General features: G+C 43.5%; 1 protein-coding gene across 1 annotated transcript in view; it reads left to right on the top strand.

Annotated features, from left to right (window-relative positions):
• Nucleotides 1-21592, top strand: part of Pi3K21B (phosphatidylinositol 3-kinase regulatory subunit alpha) — a 57348-nt gene that overhangs the window by 3079 nt on the left and 32677 nt on the right. The gene's annotated exons all lie outside the window — the stretch shown is intronic.

Below are 21592 nucleotides of genomic sequence, written 5' to 3'. Positions count from 1 at the left end.
GCCGTTCATATGTACATACAAAAGACGAATCGACGCTTGCATGGAAATGCATGAGAAGCGGCACGGTCTTACATAATTTTTGCTATTTTCACTCGGGTTTATAGCGCTAACACATATTCGCCCGCGTCTGTTTCTTCAGAGCCTGCATTTGCGTATCTACTGATAATTTGTTGGAAAAAAAAGAAAAAAATGATTTACACTTTTAAGGTTTTCGAAGATTTATAATCCATACAATATTGCATGGACTGAAAGTCGATACGTAACGTTATAGGTTTAATGCGAAAATGATTTAGGCCGTACGCTGTTTTATAAAACAGCGAAAATTTGTTTGAAAAGCGCTTGCGTATTTACTTAAGTGAAATATGGTGTATTTGAGATTGATTTTGATTGCAGAACAAACGTGAAATATGCCCGATGATGTCTGACAAGTGTTTATGAAAACACGGGCCTTCATAGGCAATTCCAACTTTTACAGACCTATAAATCTATTGGAAAGAAGAAGAATAAAAAAAGCATCAAACTCCTAGCGAATAAACACAAGTGCCAACAATACAATTTTTTCCCGAAAAGAAAGATAAAAAACCCCATCGGCCCATGATTTCCCAAACCCCCCCACTAACGACCTTACGCGTAGAGCTTACAATACACACACTCTATGTATATGTACACAATTATACACGGCACACATGTGCCAACAGAGTCGGCCGATTACGAAAGTCCCGCAGCCAACACGTGCGAGAGTATAATAGCGTTCGCGCTTCGTATGTGCTTATTTATAGGAGAAACTCTCGTGCGCGTAACTCTCTGTACTTGTGTGGGTTCGCCCAAATGGATTTGGCGATGTTTCACGGTATAAGTATAGGTCAAAGGTTTTTCCCCCCCACGTTTTTTTTTTTTTTTTTTTTTTTTTTTTTTTTCTTCAATTTTTGTTATTACAGTCTCTCTCTCTCCCCTCTCGACATAATATGTTGACGCTCTTGTGTGCGCCACGCGCGCGCGGACCTTTTGATGATTTATTTTGGTTTTGTCGCGCACAAATACTCTTTACTTTCGGGAAGCTCGAACCCGACTCGCGTTGCGAGTATTATAATCTATTTCCTCGTTCTTTCTCTCTTTTTTTTTTTTTTTTTTTTTTTTTTTTTTTTTTTTTCTTTTGGGTGTAAAAGCGGAGTCGGAGATGTACCCACCTATTTTTGAAATCGAAAACACGTGTCCGACCCTCCGTTCGTTCACTGCTCCGTTAATTGATTTTCTCTTTACCAGAAATTGCCCGGAATCTCATTTAGTTGGTATACATGGAGATATTACTATTTTTAAACCCTTTATTTCACTCGCCGTCAAACCCGTGCGTACGCATTTTTGTCAATTATAACTAGCCATTCACTCTCGGTCCTCCTCTCTTTTTTCCATCGCCAATTACGATGTGCGTAATTAAAGAAAAAAAAAAAAAAAAATGTTTGCGTAGCGAAATTTCAATTTGGCAGATGTATAAGTGTCATATCTGTTGCGTGTATTTAAGCGCGAAATCGGGGGCTGGCGTCGCACGTGCCAACTTTGCCGAAATTGCAAAATCCATCGGGAATTGAGTAATCCCCGTATGCGTTAATTTTATACTCTTTTTTTCATTGACGTCTGCCGGCGTTTTGTCATATACATTTTCATTGGCCAACTTTTTTTTTTTTTTTTATTCTTCATGCTAAAATTTGTTTGGTAAAATCGTCATGCAGAACGAACGAAGCAAATAAAGGAAAGAGAAAAAACAAAGGGAAGGAGAAAAACACAGGCAACGCCGCGTCACCCGCGAACAAAGGAACAAGCGCCCGTCCATTATTTGGTTTCCGTGTATGTACTATATACACACACACGTGCACGTATGAAACACACACACGAAATGGGGAGAGAGAACGAAGCGAAATGAGGATTTTTCTCCCTTTAAGCGAAGCCTTGCACCGGCTCGTTACGTAATTTTAAAGATTTTACACACATTTGACATCACGAATCGGATATTTATTCTCACCCCCGGCACTTTCCTGGACTCGTGCGTATATTTTTATTGGACAAAAAAGTGTCGCGTTTTTCATGAATGACTCTCCATTTGAATTTCACACCGAAACAACGTTTTCGATTGTTATCTTTGCCGAGGGAATAGGACGAGTCTCTTATCTGCAGTTTCGTGCGAGGCTTGCGCGCGTGTGCTTTTTTTTTTTTTTGTTTCATTGCGCGTCATTGATTGCTTACGGCGTTTTTTTTTTTTTTTTTTTCGAAAATTCTTTCGCCGGCAATCTTATCCCGCCCATCGATACGAAAAACTTCACCATTCGCCTCGACTTATCTGTGTCGTTTTATTTCCGATTACAGGGCCGTCGTGGGTTTTTCCATCCTTCCCTCCGTTGCCAATGTAACTTGATTTTGAAATCCAAGGTGTCTCGGTCGCCGGCACTTTTTCAATTTTTTTCCAATAATTCATCCGAGGAAATGTTTTTCAACTACTACAAATTGCTCGGAAAGTCTTTTTTTCCAGCAAAACCAATTTTTGAAAGAAAAAGAGTTTGATTTCGTGTCCTTACAAGCTTAATCATTTGTTTGGGGGAAAAGAAATTTTTCTTAAAAATTCCATAAACGAGTTGCACCCAAGCGTGTATGGATTTGGCTGTTCATCACATAATTAATGCCTCCTTGTTGACTCTGGACGCAGGTGAAATACCTGAAGAACTCAACAAAAGAGCAGATATATATAAGCACCTATTCAACATCATTGCACCTATGCGTCGTAGGATTGAATGTCACGCAGCAAACTCTTCAAACAAAAGAAATCAATGGAGCTCCCTCGAATATATAATATACTTACAACCTAGTACAAAAAGAGGGAGGGCACACCAGAGAGACTGCACCGGCACCCTTTACATATGTATATTTATATACTGCTCTCCGCCCATTTAATTTTAATCCCAAGGAGTCGACGCTGGATTTATTACGTTTTACTCGACTCAATGACCTCTGCATTGTAACCAATATTGCGAGGAAAAACCCCCTGGTTTTTATTATACGTTTCGTTAAGATGTTTCTATTCATCGCGATTATTTCCCCCCTAATGAACTCATATACGTATATATAACACACACACACACACACACACACACACACACTTGTAAATCAGAAACAACCAAGTCTCTCTTGTCTAAATTTAGCAAACTGCATCTATAATAGACACAGGTGGAGTCTTTACTTATTTCGAATTCCATATCTTACAAAGTTGGCGAGCTCGCGATGCTCCAACTCCTCGGTCACCCATCCATCCAAGTGTTAATCGCCCCGAACGTCGTCTCGCAAACTTTTGAGGCTGAGTCGAAGCTCGCCCAACCAAAGTATCATACCGCGAGTGAACTATCCTATGTATATATATACGCGCTTGCAACAAAATCATTACCTTTTCGTGCCTATATGTGTAGAGAGAGAGAGGGTTTAGCGAAGAAGAAGGAAGAAGCATCAGAGAGGGATGGATGATGGGGCAAATGTACAAGAGAACAAAGTGCCGGCTCTCGGCTGGTTGTATATTATATATAGGTATACGTTCATCTCTCTCTCGCTCTCCCCTCGTTTGCTCCGCAGAGTGCACGTGTAGGCTCGTCAGTGTGAGTGTTTGTACGTGTGAGCGCTCGTGGTAGGGTTAGGTACTTTGTCAAAATGAGGGGTAGGTATATAGCAGTAGGAATAGGGGGGGGGAGAGAAAACCGGGTGATGTGTGGAGATAATGGCGGAGGGGAGGCCACACGTTTCAGGTCGAGAGAGGGGAGGTGCATATAAAAGAGAGAGAAAGAGGGGAAACGGAGAGAGAGCCAGAGCGTGATCGAAGTACGAGAGCTTGGCCGGCTTACCGTGTCGCGGCGCCACTGTAGCATGGTAACACGCGCTTTACCCATATATATATATATATATATATATATATAAAAGCTAGCCTAGGAGATATATCCGCGCAGCTTTAGCGAGCGAGTTAGATGCAATAGACGAATGCACACACGGGCGAATTGTACGCGAAAGAGAGATAGAAGGACACTCTCGGGTGATTCGGAAGAGTCCCCCTTCACCTTGCCTCTGCACTCGTATGTACCTTGCTTTAATGTGCTCTCGCCGCTGGCTTGTTTCAGCTCACTCTCAACCACTATAGGTTTCTCCCCCCCTCTCTCTCTCTCTCTCTCTTTTATACCCACCTTTACATTTATCTCGCTCACGCGCGCATATTCGTCTTCGTCCTTTTTTCTTTTTTCCTCTCGCTCACTCGGTTTTTAAAGTGACAGAAAGAGAGGCTAAGCGAACGCGAAAGAGGAGGAGGAGGAGGATCGGAACGGGTTCTCTTGCTCTTTCTAAGCTCTCGCGGGTACGCGCGCGTGTGTATGTGTGTATATGTCTTGTCATCTTTTTTGCCTCTCCTCTCTCGCTCCGATCGTTCATCTCTCCCTCCCCTCCCTCTCTTCCATCTCTCTCTCTCTCTCTTTCTCTCCCATACGAAGCCTCGCTCTATCTTTATCGCGCGCGCTCAGCTGTTTCTCGTCGATGTGCTCTTTCGTGAGCTGCTTCTCCGCCCCCTGCGCCCCCTCCCCGGCCTAACCCTCCCTCGGTCGTTGCAAGCATCGTATGATCCAGGAGCGGACGATGAACTCGAGGTGCCCCGTGTCCGCGAGTTCCGCTCGGCTTTTTCGGTGATTTGCCCTTATTTCGTTCGAACCAAAAAATTTACCAAACGCCTATCTCCCGGAGTATATTGTACGTGTGCCTCGTATATATGTAACATCGACGAGGAACTGTATAAAAAAGAGCAAACTTCTTCGCTTTGCTGACGATGTCGATTTCGTTGCAGGTTCTCTTTGTTACAGTTTTGGACAATGAGAGCCCTAGTTTCTTTTTTTTTTGTGTGATGCACAGTTTGCCTCATTGCAGTGCGAATAAATCCCAAATCGATGATTATACTGAGTAATGTAATTTCTCCTAAAAGAGCATTATTTTAGAAAATGTTGAATACTGTATCGTATGTATATCGTTGCTACCAAATTTTCCTTGTTTTCAAAATCTGTACAATTTCCCTCGCGATGGAAAAAAAAAAAAAAAAAAAAAACCCGAGCGTCGCTGTACGGCGTTTGCCGCAAATTTTAAATATTCAAACGATGCACCGGGCAAGTGCGCGCGGGGATCAATACTCGCAGTGCACACGACAAGAGAAACGCAAATCGCCGGTGTACACGTATAATTTTCGTTTGAAAAATTAAAGAGAGAAAAAAAAGGGGAAAAAAAATGATGTAGTGCGTGTGTGCGCGTCGATTTCTAATTATATCAAAGCACGGTAATCCCGAGAGCTTTCACATGACGCGCACCTATACACTCCTTTGTCAGGAAAGTCATACTAATATTGTATTTCGTAATGACGGGTAATTAATCTCTTGGTATTTTATTATTTTTTTTTTTTCTTTCCCTTTATCACAGTATAATATATAAGCACTCGCTATGCATTATTGCACTTTTTTAAAACTCGCAACCACGACTTTTCTATTAAATACTATTTGCTCTATCTCCGAGACGTTTGTTGTGCAATTATATTTGTGAATTATTTGACATTGCTAATTACCAGCAGTCATTAATATAATGGACTTGAGACGTGCAACCCGTAATGCTTGTAAAAAAAATGATAATTGAGCACAAAATTTTCCAAACTTCGGCGATTACGCTATATACAACGCTATATAGCAGCGAGTAGTCAAAAATATCTTTGAAAAAAAAAAAAAAAAAAAAAAAAAAAAAAAAAAAAAGGAAGAAAGGAGCGTTAAACTACCGCGCGTGCAAACGCTATCGCCAAAAATTCGTCCGAAAGGCAAAAAAATGGGGAAACCAGAGAGAAAGGAAACAAAGTGTATACAGAGGCGGCGAGGAAGAGAGAAGCCCACACTCCATCGATTTTCTCGAGCCGCTGGTCCCAGCAAGAGAAAGAGAGTCACGGGTCGATTTTTCTTTGTTCGCCCGGTATACCGTACCACATACATAATATATATATATACACACAGGCGCCCGCGGGCTCTCTTTCTCTCTGTACTCCGAAATATCTGCGAGGCACAAAAACAGCAGAGGAAGCGCACATTTCCCCCCCTACTCTGCCTTCATAACCTCTCATGCGAATAGGTTACACGGACGGGTATATCTACTTTTCTACTTATTTAGGCGATTTCCAAGTCGCTGTGACACACATGTAGGTGTTTTTTTTTTTTTTTTTTTTTCCCTTCGAGCTCAATTACAATCCCACTAACTCTCGTTAATGTAAAAATTCCGAGACAAGAGGGGAAAAAATGGCACCTGCGATGATTTTTTTTTTTTTTTTTTCGTTTCCCTTAAAGCGCGTGTAAAACAGAGAGCGGACAGCGTGAAAAATCGAGACAAAGAAAATTCGTGCAGGCATATATATATATACATAACACCACGGGTGGAAAATTCGATACACAGCAGGCGTGCTCGTCTTTGTGTGTGTACGTACAGGTATATGTATAGCTCTGGGGCGTTTTTCATCCCTTTGTCCGGTATGTGCTTTAGTCGGCAGTTTTTTTTTCTCTCTCTGTCTCCCCCCCCCCTGTGCCATCAGCAAACGCAAGCTTGCCGTAATCGTGAAGCTATACGTAACAAAGTGACACGAAAAATATAATGTTACGTTTTATGGGTTCAGTGAACAACGATGAGCGACTCTTCGCCGTGAAAATTGTGCGTTAATATTGTGCTTACCTCGTTTTCCCCCTCGCACATGACGCATTCGTACCGAGCACGCGAAATTAAACAGAGATCGTATGAATATTGTACGCGTAGCTTCGAACAAAAGAAAAAAAAAAAAAAAAGTAATAGACAACGGAAGTGAAATTTGGATCGCGACAATATTGGCGGTATCGGGGCCCCATTTGACAGTAATTGACTTTAAAAATTCAAAAGGTCATCCGCCGTATGACTGGAGAGAGATGCCTGTGGTAAAGACAAACTTTTCGACAATATATTACATACATGCGTGTGTTGCTTTGTTCGGATGTGTTCCGTATTATGCTACGAGTGCGAAGGGAATCCACCCCCCCCTCCTCCCTCGACCGGACTTTTGTCCCGTTTTGCTCGCTTTCTTCCTCCTCGTCTCGCCTTTTATTATTATCATCATTTTTTTCTCTCTCTCTTTCTCAGTTTAATAATAACACTCGAGATTTTGAGATTACCATTGTGCGTAACGTGTCTCCTTTCTCGTCGCGTCTTTCAGACGTGATTCGCCTTTTTTACATATGAATCGACGTCTTTCTGTGGACGTCGAATTCACACGTATTCGCTGGTGGCGGCGGAACGCGAGTGATCGCAGCGTAAGAAAAAAAAAATTATTTTACTCTTCGTCACTCTCGATCATACACACGCGCATGGTGTTATCTCAGCTGGTGCGATAAACAGGGTTTTTATCTCAAATTTGGTAGTAAGACGTTATTTCCACGATTCAAGTTATCACCTTTGCTGTGGGGTATTACAGGTGGCGTCGTGTACTTCCTCATCTGTTCGCTCCAATCTAGGTCTAATGGGTTTTTTTGATTTACTTCGCTTGGAAAGAAAAAAAAAAAAAAAAAACATGAGTTTACACGCCCAAAGCATGAGTAAGTCACGATTTCCGACTTTCCGGCATTTCTGTAATCAAACTATCGAAACAATCCAAATGGCTCGTTAATTTTACAATTTTCATACTTAGTCCCAGTTATCTCCACGAGCTTATCTCCATGTACTTTTCCTCGCGTATAATTATTGCGTTTCGAGATCAAGGTAATAAAAAAAGGCGATATCTCGAACGCGCGAAAGAAAAAAAAAAAAAAAAAACGAGGAGCGGAGATATTACCTTTTTCCCGCGCAGCTGAGATGGCATTACTTTATTAATTGCGAAAACTGAGATAACACCTCGTTCGCGGCGTAGCTCCAAGCGAGGCTGGTTTTTTTTTTCCTCTCGTTCTCTTTAACAGTAACAACGCCTTATTGTATGCAATGACGAATGATCGAAGAGGCCTTACACGCGGAGTATTTTTTAAATTTCTCTTCGCTCTCGCCCCCTTCTCATCTGCTCCTCGACAAAAAGTTTTACTGATTGCTCGGTTTTGTCATGCAAATTTTCGCCATTTAAGCTCCGTTGCTCGAATCGTATATTACTGTTGCGCCTCTCCGTGGACCTCATCAGTTTCGACATTTTCAATCGACGACGAGCACATTTCTTTCTTTCCTTTTTTTTTTTTTTGTTTCTTTAAATCTCCACTCCCCCCCATCTATTTCGCTTTCTCCTCCGCTCTCCCGCGCACACGGACGCCGAAAATTACGTGCCTCGGGCTCGGGAGAAACGAGGTGAGGCACGAAACAAGAGAAGGAGGTGTGTGCACCCACTTTTTTTTTTCCTTTCTTCCCCTTCTCCATTCGACGGCCACTTATTTCCTCCGCGATCCTCGTTAATCTCCGGGCGCGTCCCTTACTTCGTTTCTCCCTCTCCTTCTAATCCTCTTTAGGCTCCTTTTCCTCGCTACCGCGACTTCCATCTCTATAACGCAGCGTGGACCCTTTTTTTTTTTTTTTTTTTGTCCCTCTCCTCCTCGGCGTGTTCTTATTATCATTTTTATTGGCGAGCGGCTACCTCGCTTGACTCTCTTGTTAACAGCTCGCGTGTGTGCGCGCATCCTCGTCGCTTCTCCCTTCTGGCTGTCTTTTTTTTTTTTTTTTTTTTTTCACCCTTTGTCCTGATGCCTTACATGGATACACGTTATGGTCATCGTGGGCCTTTCTCCCCTGCGCGAAGAAATAATTTTCGTCCCGGTCCGGGCGAAAGAAATTTAAACGCTGCCGCTGCTGAAAACTTGTAATTTTAAATAAACGCATATATCTACATTCTGCACTCCGTTGGCAGGATGCAACCTTGACGAGAGTTAGACGAGTTGGAAAAAATTGACGAAGAGTAAAAAAAAAAGAACTCGCGGTTATAAATAAGCAACAGGTTTCGGGAGGGGGGGAGGGGGAATGTAAAATAATTCCTCTGAAGCGAGTAGATGCAGGCCGATAGCGGTGAGCACGCGAGAGCGCGGAAATTGTTGTATATATATACATTTGAGTGAAAAAAAAAAAAAAAAAAAAAAAAAAAAAAAAAAAAAAAAATGTATGAAATGAAAACCATCAGCACACATGTATAATGGAATTATCGCGTTGCGCAACGCGACGACGATGAAGAACGAGCTGCAGGGAATTAGCGATCTTCGCCGTATATACACACGAGGAAAGATAATTTTAGACCCGCGACGAGATAAAATTAAAGTTCAATTCAACGACAATTGAAAATAACGATCCCGTCCAATCGTGCATATAATGCGCCAAGACAGTGATTCAATTGAAGTGGCCCATCGTCATCCGTTAAAAGCCGCGTATAGAGCAATTAATGCGTCGCGGCGAAATTTCACGGTGAACCGAAAATACATGCTACCCGCGCCTCTATACAGTATAATATCGTGTAAAAAAAACGCGGGGAGCGAAAATAACGCGCGCAAGCGACCTTCGCCAAAATTTCGGGGTGCACAATATATGGGGCACGGGGGGTGGGAGTGGGGAAACGTTTCATCAGGCTGCAAAAAGAAAAAAAGAAAAAAAAAAACAACCTTTGCACTGCAAGTATGATTAAAAGCCGATGAAAGCAGTATGTATATATATATATTCGTTGTTCGCGCGCGAAAAGTCCAACGGCACGCTGGTGCGGTTAATGTTACAACGCAACGAATGAAGGATGAAGTAGGTGGATTGATAATTTATATTCCTTTCGTGTCCATATGCGTGGCAAAGCCGTGGTGGTGAGCAGTTAAGCGTACACATACACACACGTGCGCGAGATAAGTGCACATCGGAGGAGAGGGGGGGGAGGAGGGTCCGGGACGGTGTGGGTGCAGAGATGCGAGAGAAGAAGGAAAAGAAAGAGACGGGAGGGGGCAGCCGAGGCCGTGCAGCAGCCGCTGGATTTAATTCGGCCGATTGAGGCCAAAGGCTACGAGCGGACACGAGCGAGCGCTGGACTTCTCGGGCGCTGTTCTGACGATGCTATACACTATGGAATTGAATCGAATCGCGCGAGTCTCTTTTTGCGGGGGAGGGAGGGAAAAAAGAAGAAGATCACCGCCTGGCCCAAGCAGGTTTCCCAAATTTCGACGATTGAGCCGTTGTTCGTGGCTCAAAATACATACACATACGTATATATATATTCTTCCAAATTAGGGAACTCCCGTACTGCAACTCTTCCCTCGACAGTTTGAGAGCGTCTTATTCCATTCGTCGAATTAATTTTCATCGGCTCGCCGCAGTTTTTCTCTCCGCGTGCATACCTACCTACACACTATACAGTCATCTATTCAATGATCCAAAAGTAACATCATCTTCCGAGGATCACGTAATAAATGAAATTTCCTCGCGTAGAAACAATTTTTGCAATACGGTACACGAGTTTGAGGCTATATACTGAACCCACATATGTATACATGTAAAGGGTTGAAAAAGTTTGATCCCCATCGCGGCGTGGCCCCATACATACATACATAACAAATTTACAGCGTGTTTTTACTTTAAATTCATAAATTCAATCTCGAGAATGCATACGTACGTAGTACGTATATATTATATATACAAGGAGCCCCCCGATGATAATGGCACTCTCGGGCAGCAACTTCCTCGTTCGCTTTTACATATATATATATATGTATATAATATACAAAACGTGTATAGGTACAACCCGAGCGTGTCATGCTATATGTACATATATACCGACGCGCGAATACATACATTTTGTAATATATCTCCTGGAAGTTGGATGCGGATTACCCGATGCTCTTTACTTCTGTATTTTTAATCGCTCGCGCGCGCCTTGGTTTAATTCCTCCTCCTCACCCTCGTTGTTGCTGTATAATTTTTTTTTTTTTTTCCCCCTCTCTCTCTTCGCGTACGTGCAAAAATACTTTTATACATTATATACATAGCCGTGCGGTACTTTGCGCGCGTGCATCGATCAAAACTCATGCCGTGTGCTTATAAATACAGACGGATAGATCGCACACGGCGGACAGAACGGAGCAGTAGCGCGAGGGAGAGAGAGAGAGAGAGTCGTGCACCGGCGATATGATCTCCCTCTCTCTCGCAATCGTTGCCCCCCCCCCTCCACCTACCCTCTGTCCTCTCTTTATTCGAATGTACGCGTGCAAGTGCACATACAACGCGAACGAGTGGTATACAAAACACACAGCTAGCCTCGCGTGCATGCATCAGTGCCGTACAACGAGATTACAGTACTGAGAGGGGAGGGGGACACACTATATGTGTACATGCGGTAGTTTTCCCCCAATTACCGTAATTCCCATTGTCATACGGACGAGTTTTGAGCCGCGCCTCTTCCATGATACACACACACACACACCTCGTAAAAATAATAACACCGTGAGAGAGCCTCTTTCTTTCTCTTCTTTTCTTTTTTTTTTCGATTGATTAAAAAAAAAAAAAAAAAAAAAAAAAAGAAGAAAAAATAAGTGCACGCAACTTACTTACACAACAATATAAATGTGTGCGCCATTCACCGATGCGCCTGATTTCTCGCCATCCATCCCTTGTGTGTGTATACATATATCACATAAGTACACTCGGGTTCTCGCGTGTATGCGCATTATATATACAATGGGTGTGTAAGCGCACGATACATCCCAACACCTGTCCGAGGAGCCAGGACTTGATTTCCCCACGGTCTTCAGTTTAATTAGTTGGCGAATGAGGTAGTGTATATATATATGTGTGTGCCCCGATGCGTATATATTTATGTATATACATATATAACAGGTGAATGCCTATTACACCAAATGCATTTATTATCATATACATGGGCGCGTCATTTATGCACAACATACACGCCAGGTGTCAAAGAGCAATTCCTAATCTAAAGTAAAATTTTCTTACCTTTAATACCCATAGGTATGTTGAATGGAACGAAAAATGGGGGAAGTTTTTGGTATTTGTACGAAGGTTGGCCAACTTGCGATACACATACGTATATGTTAAATATTCGCCGTCTGTCGATTTTTCCGTCGTAAGTCGAATAATCCATATAATATACAATGTGTATTTTACACTGCAGCATATAGTGTGTATATTTATGAGAAACGGAGGGACGGGGCATGACGTGCAAGTATACTTAATACCTATAAACTATACACGTACGCTTTTGAAGTTTTGAAGTTGACCGGTTGAGCTCAAACTATCGGCTAACTGCCTAATCGTGTATACACACACACACACACGTGGTAAAAGAGCAGGGGAGGAGGAGGAGGAGGGTAAAAGCTGTGCGCTGTAATGTTACCCTGGAAATATACATATATGTATATAGTTACGTGCGCGGCAGGGAAGAGAGAGTTTAGGCTAATGGACGCGACATTGCACTCGGGTGTGCGTGAGTACAAATGAGTTTCAGCAAACCTTCACGAACATCGGAGCAAGCAACGCTTAGGCCGTGTAATTGGTTGATAAACCGTCAAAAACTATAGAGTTGTGTGTGGTACCTGTTTCGCTGGAAAATTTTGACTCTAAAATATGAAAAGTTTTGCTTGCTCTTTATACGTACCACAATAGTAAGGGGGATATTATTGCTTTGTGCGACTCTTTTCGAGCGAATCGCGCTTCACGCTTACCTTCTGACGTACACGGGATACAGAGAATAAGTGCGTATATATTTACGTACAACACACACGCGCGTATATATACATACGCAGTGGGGTCGCTCGATTGGACTAAAATTAACCGAGTCGCTCGTCACACACACACACACACACACACACACACACACACACACACACACACACACACACATATATATATATATATATATATATATATATATATATATATATATATAGGAATGTATGTACCGGCTTCACGTGCCCTGCAATACTGTGCAATACTGTGTACACCGTGTAAATACGTTGTACCGATCGAAGTTGAAGCTCCTAACTTTGTATTTTTTCTTTCGTTTTTATTGTTCGTACGCGTATATGGGTAACGATCGCGTGCCGATTAATTTTCTCATTTGGCGCTTGAAAGAAAAAAAAAAAAAAAAAAAAAAAAAACACCTGTTCCGTCCTCTATCTCTTCGTACAATCACACAGAGCGACCGTTTTGCATTGCATCGCGGAGTATAGTTTGAAAGAGAAAAAAAAAAAAACCCCCACACAAGGTATAGGAGGAGTCGACGTTGCGAAACGTTGTAGCTCTATATATATATCGCCGGTAGCGCGTTTCACGCCCTTTTTTCGCTTCTCCTTCGCGACACCGGAATGGTGCGGTATCCCCCTTGATTTTTTTTTTTTTTTTTTTTTTTTTTTTTCTTCAAGAGAGAGGTAGAGTGGGCCCAAGTTTCATCTCGATTGATTAATGGACGCCTCCGGAATTAAATGCACCTCTCTGCGGGAATGCGAAAATCAACGACGCCCAGTCGAGAGGAGATAGATATTATACACCCCAACGAAAAGATGGACCCAAGTTGAAGGACGCAACTATACATATATGTATACACACACGAAAGCCTTTCGAAATCAATTTTTGAAATCGGAGCGAAAATAATGGCAGGCCTCCGACTGCTAGTCTCTCCTCTAATGCATTATACGGCTCCACACATTATACACCGGCACAGAGAGAGATCTGAGATGCAGAGTCTGTATACTTATACATGTATATATATATATATTAATAAATATGTATATATCAGTCTCTCTCTCTCTCTTTCTCTCCGTATCCCGCCCCACTTGCACGTCCAGTCTCTCTGCGCCTTTCTTTGCTTCTCCTTTTTCCATCTCTCTCTCGCTGCTGGTTTTATATGTATACGTGTGCATGTACGTGTGTCGTAAAACTGGCAATTTTATATTCCCAAACAGATCAGACATGCCTGATAAGTGTTCGCGAGACCGAGAGAGAGAGAGAGAGAGAGAGAAAAAAAAGGCTAGGAGAGCAGCGTGACTTTTTACTCCTTTTTTCCCCCTCCCCCCTTAGCTTCCTACTTCTAGACTCGGTGCATGCGTGCAGGCCGGCCAACCCGCTCCGTCTCCCAAGCTCATTCTCATGCGCGAGGAGATAGGACAAGGCTATACGTGTAAATATATATATAGGAGAGGAGCTGCACCTCGTATACACGCACAATAGTAGTTGAAATGCAGCTCGCGCACCGCGTATGTATATATATATATATACATATATATCTTTCTTTTTTTGTATCTTCATGTACATCACTTTTTTCTTTCTTTTTTTTTTTCCTCGCTCTTTTTCTCTGCCATGCCTCGTAATTTTCGGCGAGAATTTTTAATCCCCGTCCTGCGTGCAGTACAATGTACGTTTCAGCCTCGAGGTCGCGTGGAAACTTGAGCAAAAGTACACCTATAAACATGCACACACACACACACACACACACACACACATATATATATATATACAGGACCCTTGATTTGCAATTGTCATATAATATATACTATGTACAAGTCGCGAGTGCACCGGCCCGAGGATTAAACGCTCCTGTTGCGCAAGTCAACGTCGCGCACGTCACCTCGGGTCGTCCTTCTGTATATACGAGCCCTCTTTTTTTTTTTTTTTTTTTTTCACGACCATATATCCTTTTGCTATGCGCTTGGAGACCTGTAAACCGATTATTTGGCGTTTGCTCAGAACTGTCAAAAAAAAAAGGGTCGATAGCTTGTAGTTGTAAGCGATTATTCGTAAAATAATGTTTTCAAGATTTTTCCCAAAAGTGCTCTCTCCCGGTTATGGTATCCTGTACATTTTTTTTTTTTAAGCCCATTTTGCCATACACATCGAGAGAGAGAGAGAGAGCTCGGTTAGAAAACCAGCCAGTCGTATGTATGTATATACCTGGGGTAATCGGTGCTCATAGATGGAAACAGGACCACGAAGAGCTGCTCCTTCCCTCGCTCCGGAGCAGCCGCTCTATATGTATATGTGTATATATTTATGCCCGAGGAGAAAGAGGTATATATACATACACGGGGAGGCGATCGTGTGTACGCCTTTCTCGATCACGTCTTTTCGCCTCATTTCTAGCTAACGGTTCCCACCTCCACCTCCTCCTCTCGAGCAGCTCTCGCTTTAATGACTTGGACGCTCCGAAAGGAGGAAAGCGTAGAGGAGGAGGGGGGGGGGAGAAAGAGTATAAAGCGAGAGAGAGCACGACACAACCATGACAAATATAGCGAGAGAGGCGTAAACCTGGTGTGTGTGTGTGTGTGTGTGTGTAGGTGTACGTTCGCTGGTTAAGATTCTCGTCACGTTCCTCTCGAGCTTTGGCTTATCCGCGACCACGTGTTCTCTCTTCTATCGCCTCGCTATGGTTTTTCTCTCTGTCTTTACTCGTACGTCCCCTTCTTTTTTAATTGTCTCTCTTTTTTTGGTCATCTGTTCTTGGATCTTTTTATATATATATACATGTGCACACCTGTTGTCTTTTTTTTTTTTTTTTTTTTTTCGTCCTCCAAGGATAACTCGCGCGCGCGCGTGTGTGCAGTTCTCTAATTGCAAGAGCTGTTCAACAACGGGTTGCCGCGCTCCTTCGCTAGAAATTGCCACTTGACTGCGCGAGAGGAATCAATTTTTTCATTCTCATCGCAGGCCTCGCGTTTATATTATATACCATTTTAGAAGCGATTAGGCGGTGGATGATGGAAAAATGTCACAAAATATAAAACGTCGTCGCTCGCGCCTAATTTAATTTTCAACCCGTTAAACACAAGTTTTACATAAGCGCGTTTGCGTGCAGTGTGATTCATCGTGGATGGCTTTTGTAATTATCGTAATGACGCGCTCATTAATACCGTTTTTTTTTTTTTTTTTTTTTTTTTTTCCAGAATATGTAGACGCGTGTACGGCGAGGAGGAGGAGGAGGAAGAAAAAAAAAAGCGCCAATTGCCCTCGAGAATAACCTCGTAGAGTTTAAGGCTGCTCACACGTGATGTTAAACACACGCGACTTTTTTTTTCCTTTTTTGTTACGTGTGCCCTCTCGCGCGCACTTGTTCCGACCGATAATAAAAAATACAACAGAGTACATATTGTACTCAAAACTTTGTCGATGGAAAAAAAAAAGAAAAAAAAAACAACAACAGGGGCAACGCTTATTGTCGGTCATAAAAAAGCACGACACGTATTAAACACCAGCACGCGGAGTATACGTATATAATACACCGAGGGAGATTATCACCGCGGCTCGAATCTCGGGGCAGTTTCCTTCGTGCTCCTAAGAGCCGATTTTATTTTTAGGAGCAAAAGATCAAAAGATTTCGGGAAGGAAAAAAGAAAAAAATGTCCCGCCAATCAAATCTGCTGTGCCCCGTGTGATTGTCGAGTCGAAGGGAGGGGTGGGGGAGAAAAAAAGGTAGATTCGCAAAACCCGGAGGAAAAAGGCACCGCGAAATTACGACGAATGGCCGGGAAAAAAATAGTCCCTCGCACCGCGGGGACGTATGATTACCGGTGAGCCCGCCTCAAAGACAGCCCCGAGCTTAGAATCGCATGATGCACCGCAATTCATCACAGCCCTCCCCTTTCGTTCGTTACTCGCTCTCCTCTCCCCGCTTCGCCAGACTTTTAATATATATCATATACGAGAAAAATGGTAATTTGCCTTGTGCGTGCTGTATATACGTGTACATCGTAGTCTTAGCCGTCGAGTAATTAAATAGTTCAGAATGGGGGAGACCTCGGATTTATGCAGTGGCGCGCGAATCGCTAATTGTAATATTAGCTGAGAGAGGCTCGCACGTAACGTCCCAGCCGTCAAACGGTAGCGGCTCAAGGAAGCGAAAAATATTGATGACACTACACGTACACGTAAATGCGTGAGCGCTTGACGGTGCTCCAAAGAGCGTACAATATATTATACACACGCACACAGACGGAGAGAGATATTTACGGCCAAGTGGAAAAAAATGTTTTCAAGGTCGCGAGAGCCATTATATCGCCGCCTCTGTGTGTGTATGTGTCGAGCTAATGCGCGTAGCAGCTGCTACTTACTTTTGCGTGTCGCGCACCGCGTGGGAGTTTTCAAAGTGATTTTCCCGGCGTTGATGCTCTATTTGCTCGGACGGGCTTTCCCGAGGGGTTGCCTCGTTGGAGGATGAAGGGAGGGAGAAACGAAAAGTAACGGAAGAGTCATCGGTGTATATGGTTGCTGCTTCGTGCGACCCTCGACACGGTCGTGGGTGTATATGTAACCGCGCGAAGAGCGGCCGAAATAATACATGAGCCCATATACATTATTTGTCTGTAATCTAGGTTTGCATGTACACTCACCTCTGCCGGGCTTGGGAAAAGATCGGCGCTGGATTTTTTGTTCGATTCACTCGCTCTTTGTACCCATCGCATACATATTATCTGGCGGCTCGGATCGGAGCGCGTTTTATGTAATGATTTTCCGCGCGAAAATGGATGAAGGATCATCGTTAGCCTTAAAACGTAATTGCGCGCAATGGGGACTATCTACTTCTGAGTGGTGCGTGAGGGAGGGGGGGGGTGATCATTACTCGAATTAACGTAGTGTGAATTTAATTCATCGGAGAGCCAGGGGGGATTCGTATCAGGCACGTTGATGTCCTTGCCTTATTAATTCGAGTTTTACAGGCCCCGGAGCACTGGAAAAATTGTCCTTACAATGTAGGTTTGTAAAAAGTGTAGGCTTTGTCCATACCCTAGTTTTGTGTAGGTATAGCTGTGGCTGAAAAATGTTGATTCGTATTTTCGAAGAACAAGACCCTTACCTCGGCTCGTGCACATACATATATTCAAAGTGTAGGGGCGAGGTAGACCAAATTAACCCAGAAATTTATCAAGCTACACTTCAGCCATTTGTGTTAATTGGACTGTAAAAAACGTAACCGTTTATGCTGAACAACTTCATTTTTTTGCAAAAATTAAAAGTTGGGACATTTGTTGGAAATCCTCAAAACTTTTTTTTTGTTTTTCAAAGTAACCATTTTTCGCGTAAAACACCACGCGTTTACGTGTACAACGTCAAACAAGACTGCGAGACGTGGTACGTGGTGTGTGTATACACATGTATATCTAGGCATAACTGTGAAATAGCGATTTTTATTCGTTTCAAGGCTCCGCGCGCACAGCGCCAAGTTCCCATTGCGCTTACGTAAGAATGATTTATGTTCCGCGTAGTTTCGTTCGCCTAAAATTTATTTATCATTTTAATCGTCTCGCCAGCTCTTTTTTTTTTTTTTTTGTTACTTTTTATTATCTCTCCACAAGGGCGAAATCGCGAATAGTTTTTTTTTTTCCCGACTCTTTGCCTGAATATAATACGACTGTTAGTGTAGTTTCTCAAGAGGACGGTGAGGATTGGGAAAGGCGCACCGAACGGTACCTGTACGCACGGTAGCCTACAATGACACGCGCATGCGTATACCTGTATACACATGGGTCCAAGTAGTAAAAGTCAAGCACAAGCAAGACACGCGTTCCAAAAGCATACATTACACTAGTAGTATAGTGCCGTCTTACCATATTTTTTTTTCTTTTACTTTTTCTTCGTGGCAAAACGTATAACGACCAAATTTACTTAGCTTTTCGATGGAAATATATATATACACTCGTAGTACTTGTCACGAAAGAGAAAGAGCGAAATACATTGGTCGTGGAACGTGTTAAAATCACTCAATTTGCGATTGAATCTGCAAACCTGAAATAATTGCCTCGCGATGAACGCGAGATAAGCCGCTGCTGCCGTTGGCGTGCACTGCCGCGGCTTCGTGCTGTATATACAAGTTAGCTCTTCGTTTTCGCTCTTTTGCCCAACCGAGTACTCCTCCTCGCGTTGCGATCTTTCTTTTTTTTTTTTTTGTTTCCTCAAAAACACCTGCAATGTGTAACTACATACTCGCCTTCCGGTATTTTATACGTAACCAAGGATTTTTCGCATCCATCAAATTTTCCGCTGAAATTAAATTTTGAAACTCCACGCACGAACCAACAAAAGGAGCTTTCCGACAAAGTCCCCGTAAACCCAAGCTATCGAATAAAAAAAAAAAACTAAATCCTCAAAGCTTCCAATCGGCCAAAAACAATTGCACACACGACCACGTATTATATATACATACACACCCATACACGCAAAGCCAAAAAACAACCTGGAGGGAGGGGGGGCTTACACAGGCAAAGCTCTCAGCGAGTCCCTTTAAAAGACGTCCCTCCCTTTGGGCGCTCAGCAAACCCTTTCACGAATATCGCACTTCTCCTCCTTACACACGTGTGCATATTATATACATAGGCAGAGTAGAAACGTAGGTGGAAGAAGAAAGGGAGATAACACCACCACCACCACCACCACGCACATATCTATGTGTAGAGAGCGGCCGGGGGGCTTCTCTGTTGGTGCGCTCTTTCAGGATCGGGTAGCCTTGCGACCTTGAATATGATCCCCTCAACGCGGAGCGAGCATGCACGAACCAACCAACGAGACAAGGAAGGAAACGTATATATATATATATATATGCGTGTGTGTGGGAGGAAGATACCCACACACACACGAGAGGCGCATGCGCGAGCATCGGGGAGAGAGTCGATCACATATATATACGCTCTGCTCCCTTATACACGTATATATACATGTATGTATATATTCTCTGTCCCCGGGCTCGACTCCCCCCCTCAGCTGCAGCATGCACCGCTCTCTTATCTCTCCTTCCCTACAAAGTGCAGTTCAAACATGCCCCTCTCGCAAAACTTCACCTTTTTCCTTTTTTTTCTCTCTCTCTAGCTCTCTCATGTGTACATAGTGTTGCAGATATTCTACCTTTTATGTTTTTTGTCCCTCCATCGCCTCTTTTGCTTTTCTTTTCAATTAACATTATGTTGCATGCGAATACACATGCGCGCGCGCGCAGAACAGCTCGGCTTATCAGCTCCTCTTTGTCCCGGTGATCGACCAGCTGTGAGTATAATACATATATATGTATACATACACGAGTTATAATATCACGGGGGGCACGCAATTGTCTGCGCGTTTCCTTCGATCACGAGGTATATTGTTGTAGGTATACACCTAGGGGGGGAGGGGGAGATGCAAGGAAACTCTTATATATATGTATCACATATCGTGTCAGGCGGGCCGACACACTCAGCGACGATGAGTCGAGCCGGCTAGACGCCAGAGAGGCGAGCTGTACACACTATGGGTAGCTACATGGTATACACGGTTGCTGGGCGAGAGGTTTTTCCGTCTCTCCCCCGGCACTTGTCCCATTTCCGCATATCGACTTTTTGACTCCGGCGCCGGCGTCACACACCCCCCCCCCACCTTCCTTCCGTCGAGTTTTCCCTCCGTATCCCCGTGATCGTTTGCTCCTCTTCTCTCTCTCTCCATCCCTCGACGCGTATACACATGTACGACGCGCGTGCGAGTGCGTTTCACTTTCCCTCCCGTGGCGCTCGCCCTTCGTCACTTTCGATTTTAGCGTTGGCCCTTTTTGCGCCATACTTATACGAACCAACCCCCTCCTCTTTCGGGTGCACCGCGCGTTTCCCGATCGATGTGGAATCATTAACTGGCGGTCGCGATAATTGTGACGGATCAGGTCTCTTTCTCTCTCAGTGATTGAAATCAATCAGGGCGCTATCGGCGTGACGGGCGCGCAAAAATTAAATTAATCGCGAGAACGAAAAACCCATCCGAGCGTGTATATATATGTATGTAGGTATACATCATATATATACTGTATAATATATGCACACATACACGGGGGGGGGGGGCTGCCTTATCTCGGAAGTGCAATCGACTTGTTCGTGCGCGCGTATATAAAGAAAGGCAGAGGCTGCTCGTGTGTGTGTGTATGTATGTGTAATTGGTTTGCGGAGGGTGGAGGGGTACAAGAAGAAAGAGAGAGCGAGATCATTACCCGATAAGATAATACATACGTACGAGCGGGAGCTTGGGGGGGGGGAGTATATTTATATGTACACACCTTTTCCGTTCTCCTTTTTTTTTTTTTTTATATTTCAGCACTCACGGACTTGGGTGGAAAAGCGCGACTCTGCTACATCAATTCCTGGTTTTTTTTAGTCTCGCTTCCATTGTAGCCACAAGGAAAACGCTCATCTCGGTGATCCCGATGATCAACTCGGCTCCTCCCCCCCCCCCCGACTTATGCTGTACCCATTGCTTGGTTGTTCCGATATACACGTAACACCTGTCCTCGTCGCCGTTGTGTCCGTATAAAAAATTCAAGGCCCTGCGTCGGTTTTCTCGCGATCCGGAATTCATGATTGATACGCATACACTAAGGCTTTACCTGTCTCCCTCTCTCCTTTTTTTTTTTCATTGACAGCTGAAATCGGCAATCGGGACAATGTATAGGGGGAGAAGGAAAAAGGGAGACGCAAGGGACGTGATCCCGAAAAATACCAAGATATAATTAAGCAAAATGGGGATGTGTACGTATGTACACGTATACGCGGGAGAGACAGATTGAGATGGATGGCGGATGATCCGCTCGCGATACGCT

This window comes from Copidosoma floridanum, unplaced genomic scaffold (genome assembly GCF_036245765.1).
Source record: "Copidosoma floridanum isolate Cflo_tuat_1 unplaced genomic scaffold, Cflo_Japanese_pri ptg000025l, whole genome shotgun sequence".
Lineage (NCBI taxonomy): Eukaryota > Metazoa > Arthropoda > Insecta > Hymenoptera > Encyrtidae > Copidosoma > Copidosoma floridanum.
Note: the sequence above shows the minus strand (reverse complement) of the source record. Positions and strands in the feature narration are given on the sequence as shown.